Source organism: Anastrepha ludens, chromosome 3 (assembly GCF_028408465.1).
Source record: "Anastrepha ludens isolate Willacy chromosome 3, idAnaLude1.1, whole genome shotgun sequence".
In the NCBI taxonomy this organism is placed as follows: Eukaryota; Metazoa; Arthropoda; class Insecta; order Diptera; family Tephritidae; genus Anastrepha; species Anastrepha ludens.
Genome location: NC_071499.1, coordinates 62,546,531 through 62,572,775, shown reverse-complemented (window position 1 = coordinate 62,572,775; position 26,245 = coordinate 62,546,531). Strand labels below are relative to the sequence as shown.

The 26,245-nt window shown below is 36.8% G+C and overlaps 1 protein-coding gene across 3 annotated transcripts in view; it reads left to right on the top strand.

The window, feature by feature from the left end:
* Positions 1–3,867: 3,867 nt before the first annotated feature.
* Positions 3,868–26,245, top strand: part of LOC128858086 (uncharacterized) — a 69,472-nt gene continuing 47,094 nt past the window's right edge. For 2 of the 3 annotated variants that reach the window (XM_054094037.1, XM_054094039.1), the window contains exons 1-2: positions 3,868–3,979; positions 9,005–9,130. The gene's annotated coding sequence lies outside the window, so the exon portion shown is untranslated. Of the gene's footprint in view, positions 3,980–4,043; positions 4,353–9,004; positions 9,131–26,245 lie in introns of those variants that run through there. The other variant, XM_054094038.1, reaches the window with a different exon arrangement.

Below are 26,245 nucleotides of genomic sequence, written 5' to 3'. Positions count from 1 at the left end.
TTCACTTATAACCATTTTTTCAGAATAAAGCTGTATTTTCATCAAAAAAACAGCGAAAACTTAGTTGCGCACCTAAAAAGTTATTGGTTTAGCCCGGCAAACCAGCAACTCTTGAAGCATTGAAAGCCAGTATTCAAGCCCATTGATGCCATACGGCGAGATTTATGGGAAAAAGTAGTAAAAAATTGGACTGATCGAATGGACCATCTAACTCGTAGCTGCAGCCGATATATGCCAAATATTATATCCAAAAAATAAATGTCATGACACTATCTGCCAAATTATAATTAAAAAAAATGCATGCCATCAATAATTCTGTTTTGCTTTATCAGTTTAAGTTCTCAAGCTCTTAAAAAACACCCGATATAAGGTGGAGCAAAATTAATCACCCTTGCTTGTGAAGATCCAAGTTCAAATAAGCGTGAAATTGCTGATAGCATAAGCATCTCAAATGACTACTCCATATATTTTACATGAAGAAAAGGAAAACCTGTTCAGAAAGTATGTACCATAAGTGCTTAGGAACAGTATTTTGCAGAGCTTCCAAAATTTCATTATACAGATTTTATAAAATTATTAGAGCATTATTGGAATAAATATCTGAAGTTGAAACTTAAAATACTTCCATATATTGAGTTTCATTTTAAAGAACGCATTATTTTATTTCTGCTTGCTTACTTTTAAATTAAGCACTATTTCAACCTATTTCTCTATCAGAAAATACCCTGTGAAAGCTCCAAATAGTCGTACTCTTCTTTAGTATTTCATCAGCTTATCTGTTCATAAATGTTCTGAAAAATGTCAACAAGTTACTTAAACAATCTAACGCGTTCTTTTCCAGAAATAAAGTATTTGACATAGATTTTCCCACCATTTCTCTGTGCTTTTATTCGCGCCCGTTAGAGGCATCTTTAGACATTAGTGTGACCAGTAACCATTCAATATCGCAGGAAAATTTGGCCGTCATGCAGACTTGTTCTCGTTGGATACCGCATAATTTGACAATTTCTCAAAAAAATAACTCGTATCGATTGGTGCAAAGAAATGTGGAAGAAATTCCAGCGCGTGGGCTTAAAGCACGTCTACTCGTATGACATCGCAACAAGTGACGAATCTTTGATTTATGTATATAAGAGGGCAACAAGATAGCATTGACAGTACAGATGTTCCAAGACCAGCTTGGTCCAGCAAAAGTTGTTCGAGGAAGAAGCATCTCAAAGTAAATGGATTCCTTTTTCAGAAGTGTTCGGAATGTCGCGACTGTTCTATGGGAGAAACATAAAAAAGTCATACTGAGTGCTACACAACCATTTTTTTGCCGGAAGTATGCGGCGAATTATGAAAAGCCAACAAATTATCCTTCATTCAATTATATTTAAACCAATAAATTTTTAGCATGGCGCATATCGTCACGACTTCTAGTATCTTCTCTGCTTTAGATGCCCTCTGGTTGCTAGATTTCAGGCCGCTAGTATCTCTCTCAATCCAAAGGCAACTAGCGTGGCAAAGTCCAACAAATCGAAAAATCTCACGAACGCAGATCCGGTAAGTGACTATTAGCAATCCACAGAAATATATTTACCATTTAAGAAATTTCTAATCTACTTATAAAGTTTCATAAAGTAATCACTCGAAGCTGTTTTATGAGCTTTTAATTACTAAAGTGGATCAGCGGGAAGACGATTGTGCTGTGGTAAGAACTAAACAAGCGGAACCTAATTCTGAATAAGAGGTTATAGGGGTACAGTACTTAATAAGTTAAGGACAGTACCGATTTCTTAACGGTGAAAAGCAAGACGAGCATATTAAAAGTAATGAAATGGGAGTTACAAATCTTGGCGAGAGGACTAGAGGCTAGAAGACTGATGGACATTAGACGACAGGAGGGTCATATGCGAGTGCCGTCGAAAACCTCTTAAGGCAAAAAGTAAAAACAAAATAGATTTCAGTTCATTTAAGAAAGTAAATTTGATAAGGCATTACTTACAATACAGGGTCCGGCACTCGAAGTGTACCCAATTAAAAAGGCCATAAATTTAGTATGGAAAATTATCTTTATTCAATTCAAAGTAAAAAATGTAAGAAAATAGTTCAAAATTAAGAATCAATTTTCTTATGCTTGATTTGATCACCTTTTGCCTTGACTATGGCTTTGAGATGGTCTACAAACGAATCGCAAGCTAACCGCATATGACTTGCAGGGAATTGGGGCCATTCGCGGACAATGGCTTGTTTCAACGCCTCGAGACTGGTAAGTCTTTTAGTTTGGCCCAAGGAGAATAATCCATCGGACTCACGTATGGAAAATTTGAGAGCCATTGTGTGGACGTTATGAAGTTCAGAACGTTGGCCATTCTTGGTTCATTCGAGCTTTGTGAGACGGTGCCTAGTCCTGTTGAAAGGTCAATAGTCTGCCACAGAAATGTTTGTCTGCCCACGGCTTCAAAACAACCTCCAGAATACTTTCCCGATAATATTTCGGGATCAAATCAAATCAAATCAATACCTGTGGCGGGTGCTGCCTCCTGGTGGCCAATCGATGATTCAAATTCTCGTCAAATAAACCCTATCGTTTTGGGAGTTTACGAATTGCTCAATTTGAAAATTTTTTTCGTCAGAAAACAGAATGTTCGGAATTGACCGCTTTCGGCCAAGCGAAGCAACTCTTTCGCTCTCTCAAGTCTGACTTGTTGCTGATTTGATGTGAGATCTTGCGCCTTTTGGGTTTTGTAAGGTTGACTATGAGATCATTTCCCAGTATGCGGCGGATTCTACAATCAGATATTTTCAGTTCTTTCACCATTTGATTGGTATTTCGTCGGGGATTTCGCTCAAGTCGCTTCTTCTCGGTTTGAACCATTTCACGTGACGTTGTAGTCATTTGGTGATCACCTCCGTGACGTTTCGCGATGCTACCAGTGTTATTGTAACGTTTTATAGGGCGATAAACAAAAACTTTATTTACATTAAGGAGCTTGAGCTCACGAACAATCGCTGGTTGTGACAACTTTTTCAAAAATTTGATGTTCATGCACGGCGATTCGAGCCTACGCACTTCCGAACAGTAGTCAAGCACCAAATCATTCGGCTACGGCGGAGGAATAGGACATTAGCTACCTATTATTTTAAATAAACTGTGATATTGCCCAATAGAACGGCCACAGCGATCTTTAGTGATGCCACACTTCTATTTGAATTGATGTCCCGCTTCATAAAGTCTAAGTCACTGAGGCCAAAAACAAGTTTTACTAACTGCATAACACTTCTTATCATTGAAGCTCTTGGAATGGGTTTAGTAAAAGCGAAGAAAAGTCACGACAGTTAAGTGTAAACAAGAAAAACTCCAAAAACAAAAAAAATGTAAGGTACAATAAAACTACCTTTCTAAAACACTAAACATCCACTACTCTTTTCCTACTACTCGCATTGTCAGACTCTCCTTTAAACTCATTCGCTGTCCAGTCAATTGATTTTGCGCGTAACGCGTCAACTTTGCCGCACGTTTTGCGCATGCGTAATTTCCCGCTATCACAAGCGTCCACAGCGAATGGCTTCTCCGGCTTACAATAAGCCAATATCAAAGGTTTTAAATGTTAAAATAAAAAGTGAAGAAAAAAGAAAACAAAACTGAGTGCGATGATTCCTTGGCATGCGAACAATAAGAATAACAATACCAAAACAACAATAACAATAAATATAATAATAATAATAATATGCATACAACAACCAACAAAGGGGCGAACACAAAAGAGTGGGCGACAGCCAACGGGTGGCAATTGTGGCGACACATTGTTGTACTCCCTGACCGCTGCGACAGTCAGGTCCGATTTATACTTTATGCAACTCCAATCAGTTGAGCAAAAACAGTCGAACGTTGTGCATCGGGCGCAAATTAAATACCGGAACGACAGGCTGACAACCGAACGCAAACTGTTCACACAGCCGACTACAAAGTGCGCAAGAAGAAGAAGAAGCATAAGTGAGTTAAGCGCAGGCGCAACGGCGCAAGTTATAGGCAACGAGATACCGCAACAAATCAGAGTGTGAACTTGAAATCGGAGTGCCTGAAGCGCCGCGCCTCGCTACAGTCAAAGCTCGTGGGCTGGCGGTTTGAGGTTCTTTTATGCTGTTGTTGTTGTTTTTCTTTTCTTTTGTTTGTTTTTTGTACTCTTGGCTTGTGCGATGATTAGAATGCGAGCAGAATTTTGTTGTTAAAGACGACGACAAGGCAATGATTTTAGCAACCAACACGCAGAACTCGGCGATTCCGCAAGCGTGAAGCACGGCTGCGCGGAAAATTGCGTTCTTAAAATATTCTGATTCGAAAAAGGTGTAAACTCGCTAAAAATAAAGTACGTTCGGTGTGTGGTTATTTTAAGTGGTTGTACTGTGGTTGATAAAACAAATAAGTTTTTATAAAAAGAATTAATCGGATAACTAAAAAAAATCTTTTTTTTATTGTAAGAAAGGGGCACAAGTTTTCATTAAAGTGCACACACATGAAAGCAAAAATTAAGAAAAACAATAATAAAAAATAAACGTTCTTTTAAGTTTACGTCTCGTCTCTCAAATAAAGTGAGCTCTACTAGGCAAGCCGACAAATTAACTCTTACTTTAAAGTGACCTTTAGTAACTTTTAGTTTTCTCAACTGCCTAAGAAAACTAAATAAATAGAGTTGCGTGTGCCGTAACGAAAGCAAGGCTGGAAATAAAATGATCAATTAGTTTAAGGGATAACGCCGGTGAATAAAGCCATGTATTCTCTAGCTGCATCGCCTGAATGGATTAGGCCACTCTACTACCTGACAATGAAGTAAATAAATATTCTGAAAGAGGTCCTTTATTGCACCCGTCAGGAACTGTGGGTTAAGTTAGGTTGAAGCAGTTAACCACTATGAGACACATTCAGACTGGGTGGGGATAAGATCTATCGTAAAACCAGTGGGTATTTTTCAAATTTTTTTTAAGATCCCTGAGATCTTCCAATTCTGTACAAAATTAGCTACTTAAAATGGTAAATCTACCTCTGGATAGAGAAGTACAGTAGCAGAGGAGATATGAGATCGCCTCTTCCTCATTTAGACAACTTCTGCCGAAGTCATATGTTTGAATATCCATCCTCGGGGCATGTCTACAGCTATTAAAAAGTGTCTCGTTATAACGGAAATCAATAAGGTAAAATCGAGCTTATTTTGGCTTAGCAGATATTCTGTGCATTTAGCATTGAGAGTCAGTCACAGTTATCGGGCGATTCTGCAAGTGGTTTCATTACGCCATATTTGGTTCGCTGCTCTTACGATTTCCTCATAAAATAAGTAGGTTACAAGAATGTAAGGTCTATGTACTCGTACTCATTAGTCAACTTGGTGCCAAGTCTCGCTAGTTCATCGGCCCTACCTTTAGATGAAATGACTCAGCCATCTCGTTAAGAGGCGTGCGGCATTGCAGGGCTACCTAAGAGGTTGTCGGCTGCTTTGTGAGGGATTTTACCGCTGTCTGACAATCAGTGAAAATATAGGCACCTTACCAGTGTCACAGCTTTTATTTACTCAGTTAAATCTGAAACACACTTCAGAAAACTAAATAGATCCCTACATGATGGACTCGTCCTGTCTTACATTGCCCCCTTCCCACTCTTCCCTCGAGGGTAGGAGAGTCGTGAACGTTGTAATTACAATGTAAAAGCGGGAGCGCATAGTCCACCTGAGCAGCTCCAAAATGCCAGCTTGGATTGGTCGTAGCCCGTGTTTGACCATTTACTTAAGGTGCTCAACCTAAATGCCGCACTTCGAGCGATATATCTTGCCTGCAAAGCCCTGGGAAAAAGCTTATTGTCGCGTATAATTCTTTAATGTGTACACCCGTGAATGAGCTGTATAAATCATTTAATTTTAAAATAAAAAAATGCAATTTTCAATTTATAATTATTATCTTCCTCATGCCAGAAGCATGAATGTGCAAATTTAAAAATTTTGAAATAATGAGTTGAGTTGATCAACCTTTAGATATTCTACGTTATACCGAAACTCCAAATACCTTGCGGGCAAGGAAACTACAAATAATTTTGCGAGTCCGAAGCTAAGCCTTCTAATTTTGCGAGAGAAATAAGCTTGAAAACTTTATTTTCGAACATTTCCATTCATGGTTTTGGCATGGTTTTTTGACCAATCGGACAAGATTTCTTGAAGTTGTGAATCCCACCGACTTGAAAAAGTTTTCACGTCCCATATCATCGAGTTAAGAAGAGCTACGAAAAAATTCAAATTATTCACAACTTAATATTTTTAGTGTGTAATCTTTAAGGTATTAGGACAGCTTGTAAGCAAATAAAAAAAAAACAACAAAAAAAAAAACAATTTTCGTTAAGTATATTCAACTTAAATACAAATTTTAAAGCCAATTTGAAGGAATGAATGAAAATGAGCTTTGCACTTCGGTTTCATGAATTTAGTGCTCTCTATCATCACGGTACCTCCAGTTTCTTTAATGAGCCCAAAATAGGGCTGCGTTAAGCTCAGCGCATGTGCCTTTCTTATGGCCGAGATGTCTCATTCTTCTACGCGCTAAAGCAAACTTACAGCAGCTATTTAATTGTACCTTAGTAGTAATTAGCACGTGTTTGAGGCACTGCAGGTCTCGGCGTGATTAATCAAGCTGTAATTTTAATCTTTCTCGTTTTATTTAGACTTACTCTCTAATCCCTTATGGGAGCCTGCTTTAGAGGCTTCAATAAATCGATTCTTTCGTGGATTTTTTTGGGAAGGAAAGAAATATTCCATTGAAACGAAACTTTCAGGTGTTATTTTTATATATTTCAACAGTCTTCTCAAATTTTTTCATTAAAATATGTGTCATATTATGCCTGGTACAAGCATTTTGCCGAGGCGCCTCGAGTGTGCATGTGTCGTGTGGCGGGAAAGATGCAGGTAGCAATTTTCATCAGAAACCAAAAAAAAATTATTTTAGTATAGTATAGCTTCTAGTTAAACCAAGAAAATTAAACAATAAGTGAGAAATTCAACAATTTTTCGCTAATTAAAAAAAAATTCATTTTTTTGGAAAAACAAATTCACTTTAGATTGTTTAAAAAGTGGGTTAATCATAACTTTCTTAAGGTTTTTTTAGGTTCAACTAAAAGAGATTTTAATTCCGAATACAATCAATGTTATCTCGTTTCGATAGGGCGTTTAACTTTTTCGCTATCTTTCCATCGCCAATTAGGAAAAATCGTAAAAATAAAACGAGAAATCGCACTTCGAGCGATCCGGCCGCTCGTATACCTGCTCGACGCTTGCTCACAATTTCTTTTGTAACTCCGAAAATATTTTGAATTTGCTTCTGAAATTTTGAGGACATATTCTTGGATAGTTTGGGAAGACATTTATGTAAAAAAAAAGAAAAACTCGATTATTTGAGCCTCTAAAGCCGGCTCCCCGCTTAACCCTTTTGTATCACTGCTCGAAATACACGATGTACTCAAAATACCTGACGTTAGCAAGACTTTTGCTGTTCGTTCTTATGAAAAGAATGTAACAAGATTACCAAAATTATTTGTTTTCCTCAAACTTTAACAAAAAAATTATTTATGGCGGATTATTCCGCTCCTGGTGATAAGAGAGATTATTCCACCGCGGATTATTCCGTCGAATGATGCAAAATGGTTAATATTAAACTCATAGCGTTTATTATATTAAGCTTGATACGGTTACTCTCCTGGAAAATTGTACAGAATAGTATCTTACGGCATATCTCCCAATGACAAAAAGTATATGCAGGCCTATACTGCTTTTCAAGGCGATACAAAAAACAAGCGTTGCTGTTTCTCGAGTAAGACTGAAGATTGAATCTATTATTTTCATACCAACTACCTAAAAATCACACCATTGCAACCTAAAAATGTAATCGAAATCGAAGCAATGAGAATTTTTCACTTTGATTGGATTACAAGCAAATTTTTTCGTATTAATTTTGATTCTTGGCGACCTTCGGTAAGAAAGAGTTAATTAAGTTAACTCGAAGCTCGTGAAGGCCTCTTAAAATTATAGGCCAAAACGACTTTGATTTCTTTCAAATTGAACTCCTCTACTTTTATTTTTTCTTCACTTGAGATCACCAGGGTGTCTCGCAGCTAGGAATTAGGGGTTGAAGAAAAGGAGTCAGCAGAGAAGAACTGTAATTTTATATAGAATTATCCCCTTTTTTAATACCACAGACACTAATAAGCAATCCAAATGGATAGTAAAGTTTTTAGTAAGCCCCCAAACTAGTAACTTACAAACGCTTATTCCGAGCTGTAATCAAAAACTGCGTATCTTTCAAAAAACTATCAAATTTTTTATGAGTTTACACCCGCCTGATTTACGATTTTTTTTTTTTTTTGATTTTTTATACTTTTCGAAACCATTCAACATTAATTTGTTGACAATAAGTCAAAAACCTTATAAACTGTTTTACTAATAAACTCTCGCACACACACATACACATACCCACGCTTCTGCCAAAAGCATTTGCACATGTGCACTCACTCATGTTCGGTGGCCACCCAACCACCCCTCGCTTCGTCATACATACACACATCCTCAACATAAATATTTTCAAAGTCAAATACGCGCACACTGCAACGTCAATTTCTGCTAATGCGACGGCGCAGCTACGAGTACTTCCTGCGCGGAATACCAAGCGACTTCGACGTTTTGCATTGGCAACGCTACTGTGTAACACTTTTGTATGCATGCATGTGTATGTGTGTATGTATGTATATATATGTATGTGCATTGTGCGCGTTTATTAGAGTTATATTGCGTAGCTTAGCTGACTCTTGAGGTCGAACTGCGAGCCAATGGTCGGCGCGGGTGTCAAATTTGATCTACCAAGCAAAGCTTATTAAATAACAGAGCAACCAGAAAAATATAATAATAATATTCTATAATTATTTGTGATACATGAAAAATTGTTAAGGAGCTGAAATGATTCTCTCCCTCTCTCGAATTTCGAAAAATTTTAGCTGAACTTTTGTGCAAAAGATACAACGAAAATATTACAAAGACATACGAAATTCGAAGTGATCGAAGCAGTGATTGGTGAAAAGCAAATATTTTTGTGTGGCGATCGCGTCGGTTTGAAGGTTAAGGTGAGTAAGAACATTTTTGTATTCAAATGTAATAAAAAAATGTGTTAAAAAAGCAGTTAATACCCGGCGTGCTTTGCTTCGCTTCATAAGCAAAGGAATTTAATGAATTTAATTTAATTTTATGAGTAAACAAACAAAGGGATTAACAAGACGAGATCATAATCTTGTCATATGGGTGCCACACTTTAAGCAATTAAAGTCTAACTGGTCTAAGATATGGCATCTTGTCATACGTGCCGTAATACTTTTTCATCTATTCCCTAGTCACTAAAAGCAGTGTCACTTTCCGTTAGATTCGACTGGGCATAATTTCAACAGAATCATTTGCTTAAGGATAAAGGCGATGAGGGTTCACTCATAAAGATCTTATGGCTCACGCTGTGGTACCGCTCTACTCAAATTAAATATTGTATAACTACATATAGTGAACGTGAACCAAATTTTTCTTGTTGCTGAGTTAAAAAACTACAGTTGCGAGCACGAAAATTGCAGTACCAAATAGTATTAAATTTACCAAAAAATTGTAATCTATGATGTGATTAGAAAGTTTTTTTTATGTTTCGAAAAGTTATTCTGTTCTTAACCTGTACACCTAATACCAATTCTATAACGAAAAACAACAATTTAAAAAAAAAAAAAAGTATTTAATACCGGGTTAACATCAAAATAGCAGTGGTCATATAAGTGAAGCACTCTGGACAAGTTTATAAAAAATTTAAAGAAAAACTGCATTGACAAAGTTTGCAGGCACAAATTTGTAACTTATAATTAGTTGAATTTCCCAAATTTTTCATTACGGCAGCGCAACAGCAGGGCATTGACTCCCCCGATTGCTCACATCGCTGCTTCGGAATATTCAGCCGCGCTTCTTTAACAATTTTCCAAAGTTATCGATTGTTACTCGGTTTGGAAACGAAAAAGAAACGAAATGCCGATGAATTGGCCAACTGTGGATCAGCGGGGCCCCCACAAGGGCCAGAGCCAATAATCGGAATCAGTTCCGCTGAAGTCATGAGTTGGATCAGCGATTATGTATGCAATTTACATACAGAGCGATGGTCCGGTCTAGACCGCTGCAGAACCGCAAAGTGTTTTGTGACAAGTCCGAACAGAAAACTGTCAAACTTTCTACTAAAACTTCGAAGGAAAGACGTTCGGTTGATGGTCGGTATTATTACAAGACACAACCCATGGGGTAGCATATGACCACCATTGGAATCATTGACCACCAATGTGCCTGTCCTGCTTGGAGAAGGCAGATAGAACTGAGCACTTTCTCTGTGAGTGTCCTGCCTTTGCTAGAGCGTGACTACGAGTTTTGGGTTCTGATGTCGTGAAAACGAGTAATATTCGTTCTATAAAACTGGAGGATATTTACAGATTTACCAAAGAATCTGGAAAATTCTCATAGGACTAACTATCTCTATCTCTGTCTATATCCTTTCTTATCTCTTTCTCTGATACTTTTCTCCTTCCCTCCTTGACTATCTATCCTCTTTTCACAACTCTAAATACAATGGGCTTTTAAGCCTGAGTGTTTTAGGAGTCACCAAATCTCTTGGTGCTCCTTGGTTCGATCTATTCAAATTTCAAAAATACTCGGTTTGGCATCGCATGCTGTTTTTTTAAGGTCGGGAGACTGAGCTGGCGATTCCATAACTTGAATTTTCTTTGCGCTAAACCAATGCTTAGATTTCCAACTCATTTGTTCTGGATCAGTATTCTACTCGTAGGGCAATATAACATTCTGCATTATTTCCACATAAATATTGGTATCCATTCACCATCAATTTTATGTATGTGGCCGGCTCCCTTATCATTATTGTTGAGCTCCATGTTTAATAGTTTTTAGAGCGTATTGTGGCTGATTTTCGGCGCCAAGAGGACGTTCCGTGAGCCCGTGCCGCCATACAAAGCTATTTTAGACTCGTCAGTCCATAAAATATTACGCCACATGCCAGTTGTCCAGCTAGAAAACCAATTTCAAACGTTTTGCCTTATGTTTTGGTGTCAGGAGTGGCTTTTTTCGTGGACTGCGAACTGCTTAGTCAGCTTCCCGTAGTGGTCTCATGGTCTTGTAGGCATGTCAGAAATATTTAAGTTCACCACTTTTTTAATTTTTATGGCTGACTTCATGGGATTCTCTTTGGAGCACTTTACAAGTCTGTGACCGTCTTGCAGAGAAGTGTTTCGATATCCTTTTTTCGGGTTTCCCTCAAATTTGATTGCACTTAAAATAGTTTTTGCTGAAAATGAAAGATTATTTTGTATTTCTGTGTAGAATCTTCCATCAGCTCTCAATTTCGGAATCTGCTTGCGTTGTTCTGTGGTGAAGTATTTTGTTCGACCAATTACAGTCAAAACATAAAAAAATACATATATGCATGGCACCAAAAACGAAAATTTTATATACAATACATATATAAGTAAATAAAAAAAGACCTATTTTCATTTAAATCTTTCCCAAATTTTATTAGCATTTTTTGTTTAATCTTAAAAAACTGAAGGCGCAACTATTTCAGTGTTGCACTTAGAAACGTGACAATGCCTATAAATAACCATTATTTCCCTAGTTGTTAGATTTATTCAGATAAAGCCTTCACATTAGAAGTCCCTTAACCCTTCGTAAATATTTGGTATTGAAATTTTCTTTTGTGTAATATATAGGGAAAAATAAATTACTTCAAAATAATTTTTCAAATTCACAGCTGCATATGACGCGTTTTAATAATTTATTTCCTTCCTAATCAATTCTAGCAATTTTTTTTAAGAAAATCAAGTTCATTCTCCTACAAAAACATTGTAAATCAAATTTTTAAACATTATGTAAATTTAAAAAAAAAACTTGATTTCTTCAAAATGTTAAAATTATAATATTAATCAGAATTATTGGAAAGTTGTTGAGTAGGCAGTTTTATAGCCCATTAAATATTGCTATAATAAAGTATAAGTTTCAAGTGGCTCAAAAATCGCGCTGATTTTTAATAATTTTTCGGGCTTATGGTGTTGGGTATTTTTTCCCAAAATAATTTCAAGCATTCTATAGACTTTGATTAAAACCACGACTCAGCCGTTATGGAGATTAGCCTGAACAAACTCACGAACAAAAAATGTAAGCCGCTTATTGTGGCTTTGGTTTGTCTGAACATGAAAGGGAATTTATTTCAATATCAGAGAGAGAAGCTCCAACACTATTTATATCTAACACAACTGGAATTTCAGAAAGTATTTTCCCCTTGATATACAAATATTTTTTTACTTTTATTAACAGACTGCATGTTTTGGTTTTACAAACTGCATTGATTCAGACTTTGCGTTGTAAAAATGTAAGAGGTGTTACTTTAGTCGTATGCAACTTTTATGAGCGAAAAAGTGACAGAGAAAGCGTTTAACACTCTTCACCTCGTTTCTGCAACTGGGACAGAAGTCTTTAAAGGGTCTTGCCATAAAGCAATGCCAGGTAATGGCATCAACTACACAGAAAATCCTGGGCTCGTACCTACTAGAGGAGGAAGACCTAGAATTGCTCCCTCCTAAGAAGCTGGTTTAGTTCCCCGATAAACTAAGTAATCATACTTAAGTAATTAGGGGCACACAATAGACCAATCTGATCGCAGTGCATAAAGGCCTTAGCCTAACCCGTACAACCATTACATTACATTACAACTACTGTACCGACGGAAGGTCGCTCGAAATTAATAAGGGACCTCGTGCCGTTTTCATTCATTCTAGATGTAAAATGTCTAGTTATCTCACAAGTGCACTCCACGGTGAATCTATTGTTAGCTTTGCATTATGTAGGCCGCGGCAAATCTATTATTAACTTTGCATTATGTAGACCGACCTCATACAAAGTTTGCTTGAGGATTAAGTAGATGCCCACATACTGGGCTGAATTGATTGATTTTAGATCCGTTCCGCTCCTGGCCAGTTCATCCTCGATGAAATTTACAGGAATGTCTTTGTGTCCTGGGACTCCTTTAGCCTGCTAATTTAGAAAAGTGCTACATTCAATAGTTCCTTTGAGGAAGTTTGTTTGCACTGTAGAGATTTTATGGCAGCTTGACTGTCAAAGTAGACAGTGATCGGTTGTGCTATTCCGGGCAAGTTCTTCTTTTGTTGCTATTAGTTCTGCTTGAAAGACGCTGCAGTTGTCAGGTAGGCGATGGCTTAGGTTTACCTCCAGCACTTTTAAATGATAGCTACTTCTGACTATTATTTAACCAGAAGCCATCTATAAAAATAGCTGCTGACCATTGGTCAAGGTACTTAACGATATCTCATTCAAATCTTTCTGGGATTCTTGTAGAAAAATGCAGGAGCAGTGTAATCTAGCCCCATGTGTTATCTCGAATTTCTAGAATTGTGGCAAAATGCATTAACCCTAAATGTAATCTACGGCCAAAAACCGTCACAAAATGCAATACTAATCTATGTATACTTACAGTTAAATGGCTACCAAGGCACTGTGATTTCGAGAATACTAAGCTGATCGAAGACTCATAAGTTTCGCTAATGCAGCCTGAACACCTACAGAATAACTAAGTTATTCATGAAAAGATCGGAAAGGATCAAAATTCCTCTTTCGAACAAAAAAGAAAAACTAAAAAGAAGTAGGTTCCAATCCCGATGGGACTAAGAACGAAGCACAGTCCATGGCATAGACACCTTATGTGTCATCGACAATCGCACATGTATCACTTGCGTGAAACAAAAATAGTTTATTGTATTCGTTTGACTTTTGCTAGGCTTGGACTAGTCGTTATTGATTCTCCCCAGGTTTATTAAAATGCCAGGAAGGGTTGGAGAGGTTTAATCGAATACAACTTCTTTCTCTCCGTTTCCACAGTATTTCTTTCCTTTTCGAGGTCTTACGTATATATGCAAACAAGCAAGATAGAAAGAAACTTACGCCTTCTCAAGTGCCGGCCCAAGAGGTTAATACAAAAAATAAAAAAAAAAAGTGTAAGAATGAACGGAAGTGATTGAGAAGCCAAGAATATATAATAAATCATGCACACAAACATTCTGTACTAAAGGAATTCAATTGTCAAATTCGCCAAAAATAAAGTGGCGGTTTTCGGAAGGCGCCACCTACGATGTTCTCTACATCGTGCTAGGAACTGGGAAAATCAACTTTACTTTTTCCAGTCTTTTGACTTTAAGCATCTTTCTATCTATCCACATATACTCGTATACTCTGACATAGGAAATTCACGTTGTGAAAACACACTTCAGAATATCGTTTATGAATCGCAAAATTTATTTCCAGACTCATTTTCTGTGTACTCACAGAGCACCTTGTTTCGGATGACAGCAGATCTTACATGACTCTGCTTACCTTAAATACGTCACGGAACTCTCAAGACATAAATAAGTGAGTTTTTAGAGAGTTTTACATCATTTGCTCACCATTTGTCAAAACTGAGGATGGAGGCAGCGATACTGTAAACACTACAAGCAAGAGATTGGAGTCATTTTGGTATCCATCATGTTCTGAACCATTGTTTAAATACTAAATGGTTCCAGCAAAACTTTGCGTAATGCCATATAAGGCAGGAAACCTTTTCGTGTAGGTACATTACTTTTATAGGCTGATAAATGAGCTACGATTGAAGACTTGTAAGAAAACATTCTGCCCGTTATGCTAGGAAAAATCATACGAGTCTAACCTGGAGCGGTGTGAAATAGTATTTTCCACTATTTATGCGAATGTCCAGGTCTAGCTAGAGCAAGACTTCGCTCTTTCGGTAAACCTTTCTTGCGGCAAATTAATAAACAAATGTTCTAATTCAGGCTAGCACAAATTATAAGGCCAAACTACACTGGCTTGCTAATAATGAATCATTCATTTTTACCCAAGAACCAGAACATCAAATTCCTATGTAAAATCGGTCGCTGAGTCCAAAAATCAAAAATAAATAGTATCTCATGCAAATAACTTTTATATATTAAATTATTTCTAGGTACGAGTATGTTATACTTAAGGAATTAGTCAAAGCAATACGAAAATAGTTTTTTATATATTTCTTGCAATAAGCGACTACGATTCGTCACCTTTCTGCTCGCTATGTTTGGGTTCTGTCCGGATGACGAAAAATTTGCATGTGAAAGCCACACCAAAGTTATCGAGCAAGACACGCAGCTTGCAGGCATGATTATACCTCTTAAAACTGGTATAACTCACTATTTTCAGTGCTGCCAACTCTCCTTCAAAAGAATTTCATTAAACCCTGTTCATAAAGAACAAATTTTATTGTTTCAACTTTAGGAATTCTCTTTCGGTAGTGCCTGTTGTGTTCACACATAAATAAATAAACATTGAAAAGAACAAGAACACAATGGATGTTGACAGAGTACGAACATCACAAGTAACGAGCTGAATCCACAAATGTTCCCCTATATGAACGTGGTCTTCCGAATACTCATGGAAGCACTTATCCAAACAAATGTAATTTTTGGCGGCTCTTATCCAGTGCTACCAACATATGTTTATTTATACCAGTTGCTTCATCTATTCACCACTCGCTAACACCTGGTGAATCGAAGGCGCTAATACAATATTTATAAACAAATTTTACAATATTTTTTGAATATCAATATCCTGAAAACGTTTAAGTTTAATGAAAAATGAAGTAAAAACGAAAAATAGCAAATTTCACTATTTTTTATTTGATATATCACTTGCTTTGATGGATTGATGTGTTCTTCAGATATTAGAAATTATTAGAACTCACCTTTTTTTTATTCCCAAACCATTATTTGGCTATGTCTCCACATGGCAGAAAAACTCAGTGATCGATTTTACATAAGCATTGGATGATCTGGTTCAAGAGTTTTTTTTTTGCTTTTTGCTAATGTTCTTGCTGTTGTGCCATTCCACCAATTTGTTTTTTAATATTTTATTTGTCAAATATTCTTTCTATACTTGTAAAAAAACTCCCGTTACATGTTAGTGCACGGAATTATGTTTGTATCAATGCTCTTTGCTTATTTCTCTAATTTGTATTCTTTCGTCACATTTCTTACCTACTTTGTTGTGGGCTTTTTTTGCATCAGTGGCACTTCGTCCAAAATGCATTTTCTATTCCGATTTTCTGATATGGAATGCGCACGTAGCGAAGAAAGTGTTTATAGCCAACTAGGTAAAAGTTTTTATTCGCCGTACTACTTTTGTGGTCATAGAGAAGTAGTAGCCACTTTGTGTATTGACACCAAAAAATTGCTCAACACAAAACCAAATGTCAATTATAATTAAAAACGGACGTGTTCATTATATTTTCTTAAGGAAAGTGAAAGTTATTTTTACGGAAATTTGTGTACGTAATTACATCATTTACAACTATTATGAAATTTGTCTCTTTTACGCAAGTTAGACATGAGTAGTTGTTTTGAAAATTTCGAAAAAAACCTTATTCTTCGGGTGCTCTAAGAAAAATAATTAAGTTTCATTGAGGCCTTCTCTATCATTGTTTCAATTTTATGTAATTTGGGTATTAAAGGCTTTATTTTATTTAGCCACAGATTAATGATTTTCAGAAGGCAGTTATATTTCTACATCTCTCACGCTATAAATTTTTTATTTTTTCTGATAAACTCTAAAAGAGCGCCAGTAGAGCTTTAATTTTCTACCTGAACTCCTCTCTGCACGATCGAAGTTTTGAGCTATTTCAGTTCGATTTCTCCAGCTTGAATTTTTTAATATTCAAACTGATTTCTCCTCCAAACAATTTCAATTTCTATATTTTTTTTTATTTTACTTTCATTTAATGCTTCATTCATAAAACTAAGCAAACAATAACAATTTGTTCACAAATCAACCGGGAAAGTCGACTTAGGTACTAGTTTTTAAAATAGTTTTCAGTATAGTCTCAATACGGCAAGACTGGGCGAGTCCATCCATGTATACACAGCTGGCTCAAGGACAGAGTGGTCGGAGGTGTATATTCCGATCATCTGGGGATCTCCTTTTGTTTTTGGCTTCCCGACTAATGTATTGTCTTTCAGGCTGAACTGATGAGAATAATAAAAGCCGCGACACTAGTACACTGTGAAGCGGTACCTGGAGAGGATATCTACATTTTCACTAATGGCCGGCGGCGATAAAATCCCTCACAAAACAGTCGACAGCCTCTCAGATAGCCATGAAATTCCACCCATCTCTTACTTACTAGATGACTTAGTCATTTCACCTAATGATAGCATGGGCCATTGCGACATTGAGGGTAACTGCAGAGCCGATGAACTAGCGAAAATCGGTACCAAATTGGCTGATGAGTACATAGTCAATGATATAGGTATACCCTAGCAAACATGTAAACTACTTATCTTTGAGAAAATTGTAAGAGTATCGAAAGGAAGATGGCGTAATGAAACCACCTGCAGAATTGCGCGACAATGGTGGCCTCCTCTCAATGCTACACGCACAGAACTTCTGCTTCGTATTTCGTTGACAATTTTTATTAAAGGGCATACCCTTTAACTAAGAGAGAAAAAGACGACGGGTCCTTGAACTAACAGTTGAAGAATAGTGCCATTTTTATTATTGAATGTCACGAAAACCGTTAAGTTTTGCACATCATTTCATATAACTAAATTAATCAAAAATAAACCAGGTAGTGAGCACTTAAAAAACTGAGATGGCTTTCCAAGTAACTCGCAACAATAAAAAGCTATTTGCATTCCTCAAAAATTTTAAGCGGGTCATAGGATTAGAGTCTTATATTCCCTTAGTCTTAAATCATGATAATTTTGCCCAAAAGTAAGTCGGAGCGGAAGCTCTTGTGGTACAAATGTCAATTGGAGAATGAAATATTTCCAAGTGCACTTAAAACCGAAAACATCTTTCTTAGTTAAGAACTGATTAGATCCGGTTGGATTCAACAAAATTTCAACAAGATGAGAAAGCCAAACATGAAATGAACCGTGAAATGAGTATTTAAATCGTTATTTGTCTGCTGTGTAAAAATTGTGCTTTTACTTGCCCAGCTGGTTTGGCTGATCTTCCTATAGAAAATTGTATACGTTTAAAAAAAACACCCCTTAAGAACAAAAGGAATGAAATGGCACTCGTTCACTTGAGTTGTAATTATTTTTAAAATAATTGCCGAAGAAGATAAGCTAATAAGCAAAAGTAATGAGGAAAACAACAACACCAAAATGAGTAAAAGTCCTTGCAGTGCAACGACCTTGAATAAAGTCATTTTATTTGACTCGTTAATAAGTGGCAATCCAAAAATATTAGCAAGGCTTCAATAACGTCAATATTTTGCAGCTGAAAAAATGTTACTCATTCAAGAGCTTATATCTGTATATATACATACATACATACACACATACAAACGTGCATATGTGTCATTTATATTATATTAGCGGATTAAAAAATCGTAGTCGCATTGCTGTCGAAAAATTGTTTGCCAAATTTCTTTACCGGTTAAGCAGCTTTCGATTCCCACGGGTTGGCTGCTATGCCAACTTAATTATTTATTTTTTAGAATTTACTTACCATAAATTCTTAATTAATTGTTTGTAATGACAATTGACCAAATTTATAAACGGATTTCAATGGCCATTACCGCAACTGTTAATGTTATATAATAAATAAGCAAATGCATTCATTCGAATTAAGAAAAAACGGGTATTTGACACGCCATTTATATTTTCTGGATAACTACCCATCTCAACACCCAATCAATTTCAAGTGGTTCAATAGAAATGTGCTGCAAATTAGATCATTGAAAAACAGTTATAGTTTAATTATATCAAATGGAGTTCAAATACATTGTTTTCTAACTACACGCGATGCAAATTCTAACAACGGTTTATGTGTCAGCTCTCGAGTCTTTGTGCGTGTGCGAGTATGTCTTGTGCCGAGACTTGCATACAGAGAGCCAAAGCCATTAATCACTACAGTCAATCGAATTGTTCAATTGACAATTTCTTTTGATCCAAGGCACCTTGGCAAAGCAATGAAGATTGACACATTTTTCGTGATTTCCACTTTTTTCTTTGTTTCGTTATTTTTTTTCACTACTTCTTTTCTGTAAATTCGTTTTTGCCCATAAAATCAATTCAATTCATTTTCGTGAATTTCGATGTGTACGTGTTGTGACCCGTTCGATTTATATATTTCGGAAATCGATTCTTATCGCCTGTCATTGGTTACCACCAAACAATTACCCAACTATTTGTGTGTGTTGGGAATTTTTAATTCGAAAGAGATGTGGTTTATTTTTTGGTACTTTTTTTACCTTTGTTTTGCAAATAGATTAAGGCCTTGAAACTGCTTCTTCTTAATTGGGGCGATAATCGCTTAAGCGATTTGGGCCGAGTCTCACAAAGCGCGCCAGTCGTTTCTTTCTCTTGCTAACCGGCTCCAATTGGACTCACCAAGTGAAGCCAAGTCTTTCTCCACCTGATCTTTGCTACGCAGAAGAGGCCTTCCTCTTCCTCTGCTACCACCTGCTGATATCTCATCGAATACTTTCAGAGCCGGAGTGTTTGCATACTTACAGACGACATGAGCCAGCCAACGAAGCCGCTGGATCTTTATTCACAGTGCTATGTCTAAGTCGTCGTAAAGCTCATACAGCTTATTGTTCTACCACCTGCGATACTCACCGTCACCAACAGGCAATGGTCAAAAAATCTTCCACAAAATCTTTATCTCAAATGCTCCAAAGGACGCCTCATCGGATGTTGTCATCGTCCATGCTTCTGCGCCATACGTTCGGACGGGCATGATGAGAGTATTGTAGAGTGTTGGTTTTGTTCGTCGAGAGAGGACTTAACTACTCAATAGCCTACTTAGTCCAAAGTAGCACTTGTTGACAAGAGAGATTACACGTTGGATTTCTAGACAGACATTATTATCGGTGTTACAACTCTAACAACCGCAATTTCCTAACTCTCACCAGTAACGTGGGTGTCGATACGCGAGTGGGCCGACTGTTTGTTTGAAGACAAGACGTACCTCGTCTTATCTTCGTTCATTACCAGACGCTTTCGCATTTTCCCTTTATCTATCTTAGAAAGAGCAGAATTAACAGTGCGGTTGTTTAAGTGGGTGGTGCCAATATCATCGCCATACGCCAACAATTGTACGCCCTTATCATAATCGAAACGTTTTGGGCCGCATTGTCAAAATATGTGAAAAATATAACGAAATATATTGAATAAGATATACGCCTTTTTCTGAGCCGACTCAAAGCAGCTTTTTTACGAGACATTGTAGTCGTCGTTATTATTTCGGAAGACTTGGGTTAGTAGAAACAAGTGTCTGCTGTTTCTATTAGCTAGGCTATGAAACACTATAGCACATCTTCTTAATTTGATTTCTAGCATATTCACTTAATGTCTTAACTTTTATAACCACCATTCCTATAACACCCCTCCTCTATCCATACAACTCATCAGGCGAATTGTTTCTAGTTAAAAATGGTGCTGGTAGTCAGACCCAATCAGCACCTTCGGGCACATTCCACATTCAAAGCGGACTCAGCTCTTGTTCTGTTTAATGCATATACTATATGGCACGAGATTCGACTAATAAAATGGATGGTCTGAAATAGGAATGTTGTACTTGGCTGGAAACTTCTTGACAGACTCTAAGACAGAACCCCTAATTAGTTCTTGCATAACTCGGAACGTTTTCTCCTTATTATGTAATTGAGTTCAGCAAAAGTGTGAATAAGATTGTGTTAATAAACTTGAAGTTGAAGGACTCAGTAAAAGTAAACGATGGTGTCCTATGAATATCGAAAAATCCAATCGCCATTGTTTTGAATTTCTACCCGGAAGAAGGAGTCGGACCTGAATTATATTCTTTTTAAGCATCTTTAAAGTACTAAGTCCACACAAAAGCATATACATCCGATATATCTTCACTATCGTAGACTTCTTTCTATTAATTATAAGTTGAAGCAGGCCTTCAGATTTCATGTGAAATCTCATAACTACTCGTTCCTCTAGCAATTCGTTTCATTTAACATTTTCCGGAGAAACAAACGAGCGAAGGCTATGGCTACAAAAAAAGGCTACTTGCTAAACAACTGGCGATCACTGATGTCTTACGTAAGCACATTTTTAAAGATATAAAAAGCGGCCTTCTTAGCCGAATAGGTTGGTGTGTGACTACCGTAATTGCCTGGATTCGAAACTGAGGCATGAAACATCAAATGATAAAAAAGGTTTTTTCTATTAACGGTCGCTCTCCGAGTGCACTTCTGCCATAAAAAAGCTCCTCATAAAAATGTGCAAAAATATCAAGACGCAAATCACAAATAGGAGAAGGAACAGAAGTGTAGGGGCCAATTATATGTCAGATGTCTTATCTAATACCCACACCTCGTACATACTTACCTCGATGGATTTACGCACGAGTGACTTTTAGCGGCTGCGCCACACCACATTAGGTAAACTCAACATCATGGAAAAGATTGACTATAAATATTATATCTCCGCCCTCATTCTTTCTTTATTCTGTGTGCCAATGAATGATTATGTGACTATGAATAGTAGAGATAGAAAGAAATCATTACTGTTTCCAAATTTATGAAAAACCAGAGTGGTTAATAATCAGGCTAATGGTAAGGAGAACCTTTATCCTCACACATGGAATAAAATTTCACACATGAATCAGCAGTAATCATCCTATCGGAAGATTTATGATTTTCACACCTGTGAACTAGAAAGCTGCTGCATACAAACAGACAAGCAATGGTGTTTTGTTTTTTCACATTAAAAAATTATTTATATTAGCTAGCACACCTTTTGGCAGTTCAGTCTGGCTAAGACTTTCTTCTAATTCGTCTATCAATTGCGGTATTTAAAAATTTACAGAAAATATTTTCACACCGTATACATATTTGTCTCTATGAATTCACACACGAATGGTTTTTAACGCCTTTGTAACACTAATTTTTAAAGTCCAACTCCTTTTCATTAGCGAAATTCGGTCAATTATCCAAATGACTAGAAATATTTAACACCTTTGTTCTTCCATGCCCTCTGTACTCATCTACTTACACGAGCCATCACATTCTCGAGACTCAGCAGAGCAGATACGGAAAATGATTTTTTCATCACTTTAAATAGAAGCAAAAATATCAAAATATAATATTTTAGTTTGGGGGAAAAAAATCTTTTATTTTCTCAGTAGGTGGCTGTAGTGAGCGATATCTCGCAAAGTATCTATCAAACAATTTAAAGTGTATACTCGTTGTCAAGGTGATATTTCGCACTAAAAAAATTGTTTGCTGTTTTTAGCTTATTCCATTCAGTTGTGAGCTACAGGGTGTTAACAATGGAATTCAACAAAGAAAAAGTTCGGTACATTTTATAGTTTTTCTTTGATACAAATCTCTATAAAATTACAGAAGTAATCGGAGTTGTTCGGCATGTTAGTAGTCTTACCATCGCCCAGGAGCTAAAAATCGACCATAAACCATTTTTTGCGAAAAGATTTTACACAAAATTAATTGATTTTTTCCCCCCACAGCAGTAGACCAAGAACAACAAATGCAATGTATTTTGTTTTTGCTTTTGGTCGCTGGAATGGCTAAACCTATAATAAATAAATAGATATAAGAAATCAAACCCTACAGCGACTGCCAGTTTAACGTACCTTAAATGTATGATGGAAACTCAACAAAAGGCAGTGAGTAATTTTTTTCTTTTTTTATAACTCTAATGGTTTGTGGTTAAGTAAAAAGTTCTCAACGCTTTTTTTGCTTTATTTTGAAGATGAAATTAACATAAGCAGGAATGGTTATAAGACTTGTGTACAAGCTTCCAAACACTTTTCTGACTAATTTTCAATTCCTGGGCATGAGCTGGACGATTTTTATTATTTTATCAACATTTTCGACGATCAGGTTACCAGGGCGAGCCTCATCTTCGACAACCATACTACCAAAGCGGTATCTTTGGAACCACCGCTTATTATTGCATTCGAAAATATATTGGTCCACAAACAGCAAACATTTTTGTTGTAGAGATACCGAAAAGTACATCGAGTTTTCTCTTTTGTTACCTTCATTTTGAGGCCGCTAAAACACACAAGTAACTTCACTAAATATATCATAAAACTGTGGAAGAAAAAAATTTTTAAAGCTCACTGTGGCTCACTAAAGACATCTAGCAAAAACCTTCAGAACTTGCTCACTAAGAAAAAACCCTGACAAATGCTTTAAGTGCCTCTACACAACGAAAAAGTGTATATTTGGTTTTCTCGAAGATGCGCAAGGAGCTTAGAGACCAGTATCGAACGAAGATAACCATTTTTTTGTAGCCTAGGATCCGATGGTATGGATCTCCAAGACATGTGGTTTCTATAAAACAGTGTCATTTGCTATGCTGCACTGGAAACACCGAATGTATTGGATTAGAAGCCTTTTTCCTATTTCACCCACGGAGACTCGATCCTAGGCACTCCCGAATGGTAGTCAAGCAACTACTTATTTGGCTACGACTAGGGCATTATGTTCCATCAAATATATTTAAGAATGTAAAAGCAATTACGGCAACAACAATCAAGCCGTTTACTGTAAATTTTATTTTATTTCAAGCAAAGCCTTTTATGGTGGGGGTTCCCTGTCACTTCACTTATAACTCATATTATTCCTGTATATCGGGATTGAGTTCCCCATGTCGCACAGTGTCCCACTGGAAGCGTACAACTGAATTATTAGCTACAAATCTTTATTATGTGACACAAATTACCCACTTACTTAGGATTATATTAAGTTTTTAATTCAATTCTTTACTCATTTCCAGTTTTGAATAAGAAAGATAATTGGTTTTGCTACAAACATGTGAATTAGCACCACCGTTTTGGCATTAACACAGTACCTTTTAATCGTCTTAACCGTCTAGCTGTCACAAATTCTTGTCACCGTCACTGCACCTACCCCTTGCTGGTTTAATTAGGAGTCCCATTTTTTTATCGGCTTAAGCATTTCAGATTATTCTAATAGACGCTAATTAGAAACGAGTATCTGATTGTTTTCGGCCCTCAAGGCAGAGGTTTTATTTCGCACTTTTATAAGCATCTTCTCCACAACCACAAATCCAGGTAATTGAGCCGTCTTGAGTTTGTCAGCAATTCGCCTATCAAGAACTCATTGGTTAAGAAGAAGACTGGCTTTGCGCTTCATTTAGCGCCGATTTCCGGTTGTAATTAGGAGAAAACTATAAGCAGCAGTACTCGTAAAAACAAATGAAACAGCAAAAGCCGCCAGAGCACAATGCGGCATCAGCAAATCCCTGAAGTAGTTAGCGAAAGGACCTCCATCTCTTTATTGCCACTTCCCTGTTTACAATGAATATCCTAGCAATTCGAGGCAAACTACAGCATAGCGGCGGCGGTAATGGTATCGATTGATGGTGGCAGATATTCCAATTACGTACGAATTTATTGTTTACCAGGTGCTTTCAAAATGCTTGCCACAGTAAGAGAAGAAGTGATAAAGTGAGAAAAGAGCCATAGAAATGCTGGATAGGAGTAGAGGTGGGATGGTGGGTTGGAGAAACGTGGGCGATGGGAGAGTACATAAGTCTGAAAGGAAATGCTGTGGTAGCGCTAATTTTAATTGAAATCGAAATGAATGCAAAAGCACACAAACTTACACATACATATGTATATGTAGGCACATATAAGCAAACAGCAGAGGATACGCGACGCCTCACCGCATCCCACGCAAAGTAGGGAATAAAAAATGAATTGGCGCGCTTTACTCGATCACTTCAAGCAAACAAATAAATATACCTATATACCAAATATACTTATACATACTATACATATAGTAGATACAGTACGTTTAATAAATATAGCACAGGGATCTATTCGGAAGTTTTGATGATTTATTTATTTCTTAATTAAGTATAACGTTTTTTTATGAAAATATGTTGAGCTCATTCTTCTGCAAAAAACAAACTCCCAAACTTTTTAATCAGACTTTTAGGAAAAGTTTCGAATAAGCAGCCCTTTGAAAAGCCTTTTGCTTTGTTTTTTACTGACTTTGTTAGATGTTTTCATCCACTCGCGATTTCATGTCAAGTGAGCCCAATATTTCATAACAGATGTTGTCGTAAATTTTTGCAAATTTTAGTTTATTTGTAGGCTTCCGGCTAGTAAGAAAAATATTTGAAAAAATTTTGGTCTGAAGTTCTTTAAAGTTTAGAGTTTTTTTCGATTTTTGTACCTAAATGTTTACTTTTTATTTTTTAGGTTAAAAAAATAATTTGCTTGGAGAAAATTATATTCCTTTTTTTCAAAATTTTGGAAATCATTTTTTTTTTTGCCATTTTTGAGAAACACACATTTTTTCATTAGTAGCTAAGACTATACTTAGTAAACCCTTAAAACTTCTTAGTGAGATTCCCGTAGCTTTTCAAGTTATTGTATATTCAAACACGTAGAGCGAACCAGTGAGAAATTAGTGCAAAGTACTGGTCCAGCGAGGTGCTAGCATACTCACCCGTGGTATTACGCCCGTTTCCTAATCACCCGAAGTGTCGCTGCGTACATTAGTAAGCTGATAAGTGGTAGTATTCACTGGTTTGCTGTACGTATTTGAATATAAGTCAAGACGTTAGCGGGTTCCGACTCATTCATTCATCAATGGCAATTACAGCTCAGGGTGAGGCAGTGCTTTCTTTACAATATCTTTTCATACATCTCGATGCATTCCACCGCCCTTTCTATGCATCGTAGGTCTTCTTGGATATCATCAAACCATCGTCTTGAGGGTCTTCCGCGTTTTCTACTGCGCATCACATAAGAGTAGAAGGTCTTTTTCGTTGTCCTGTTGTCGTCCAATTTGAATAGATCATCAAACCATGTCAACCTCTGTACTTTAGCAAAGCGCACAATGTTCTGGCCCGTTATTAATTATTTGATTTCGCTATTACTCGTAAAGGGTGTTTTTTTAGAGGTTAGGTTTTCAAGTTGGCACTACTTTTTTCGTAGATGGTCTTTTTGACAGCTGTCACTTGATTTATGCTCAGTTTGGTTTGCCATTTCATAATGAATAGACTTACACCTGAACAACGTTTGCAAATCGTGCAAATTTATTACGAAAATAATGGTTCGGTTCGTGCGACGCATCGCGCGCT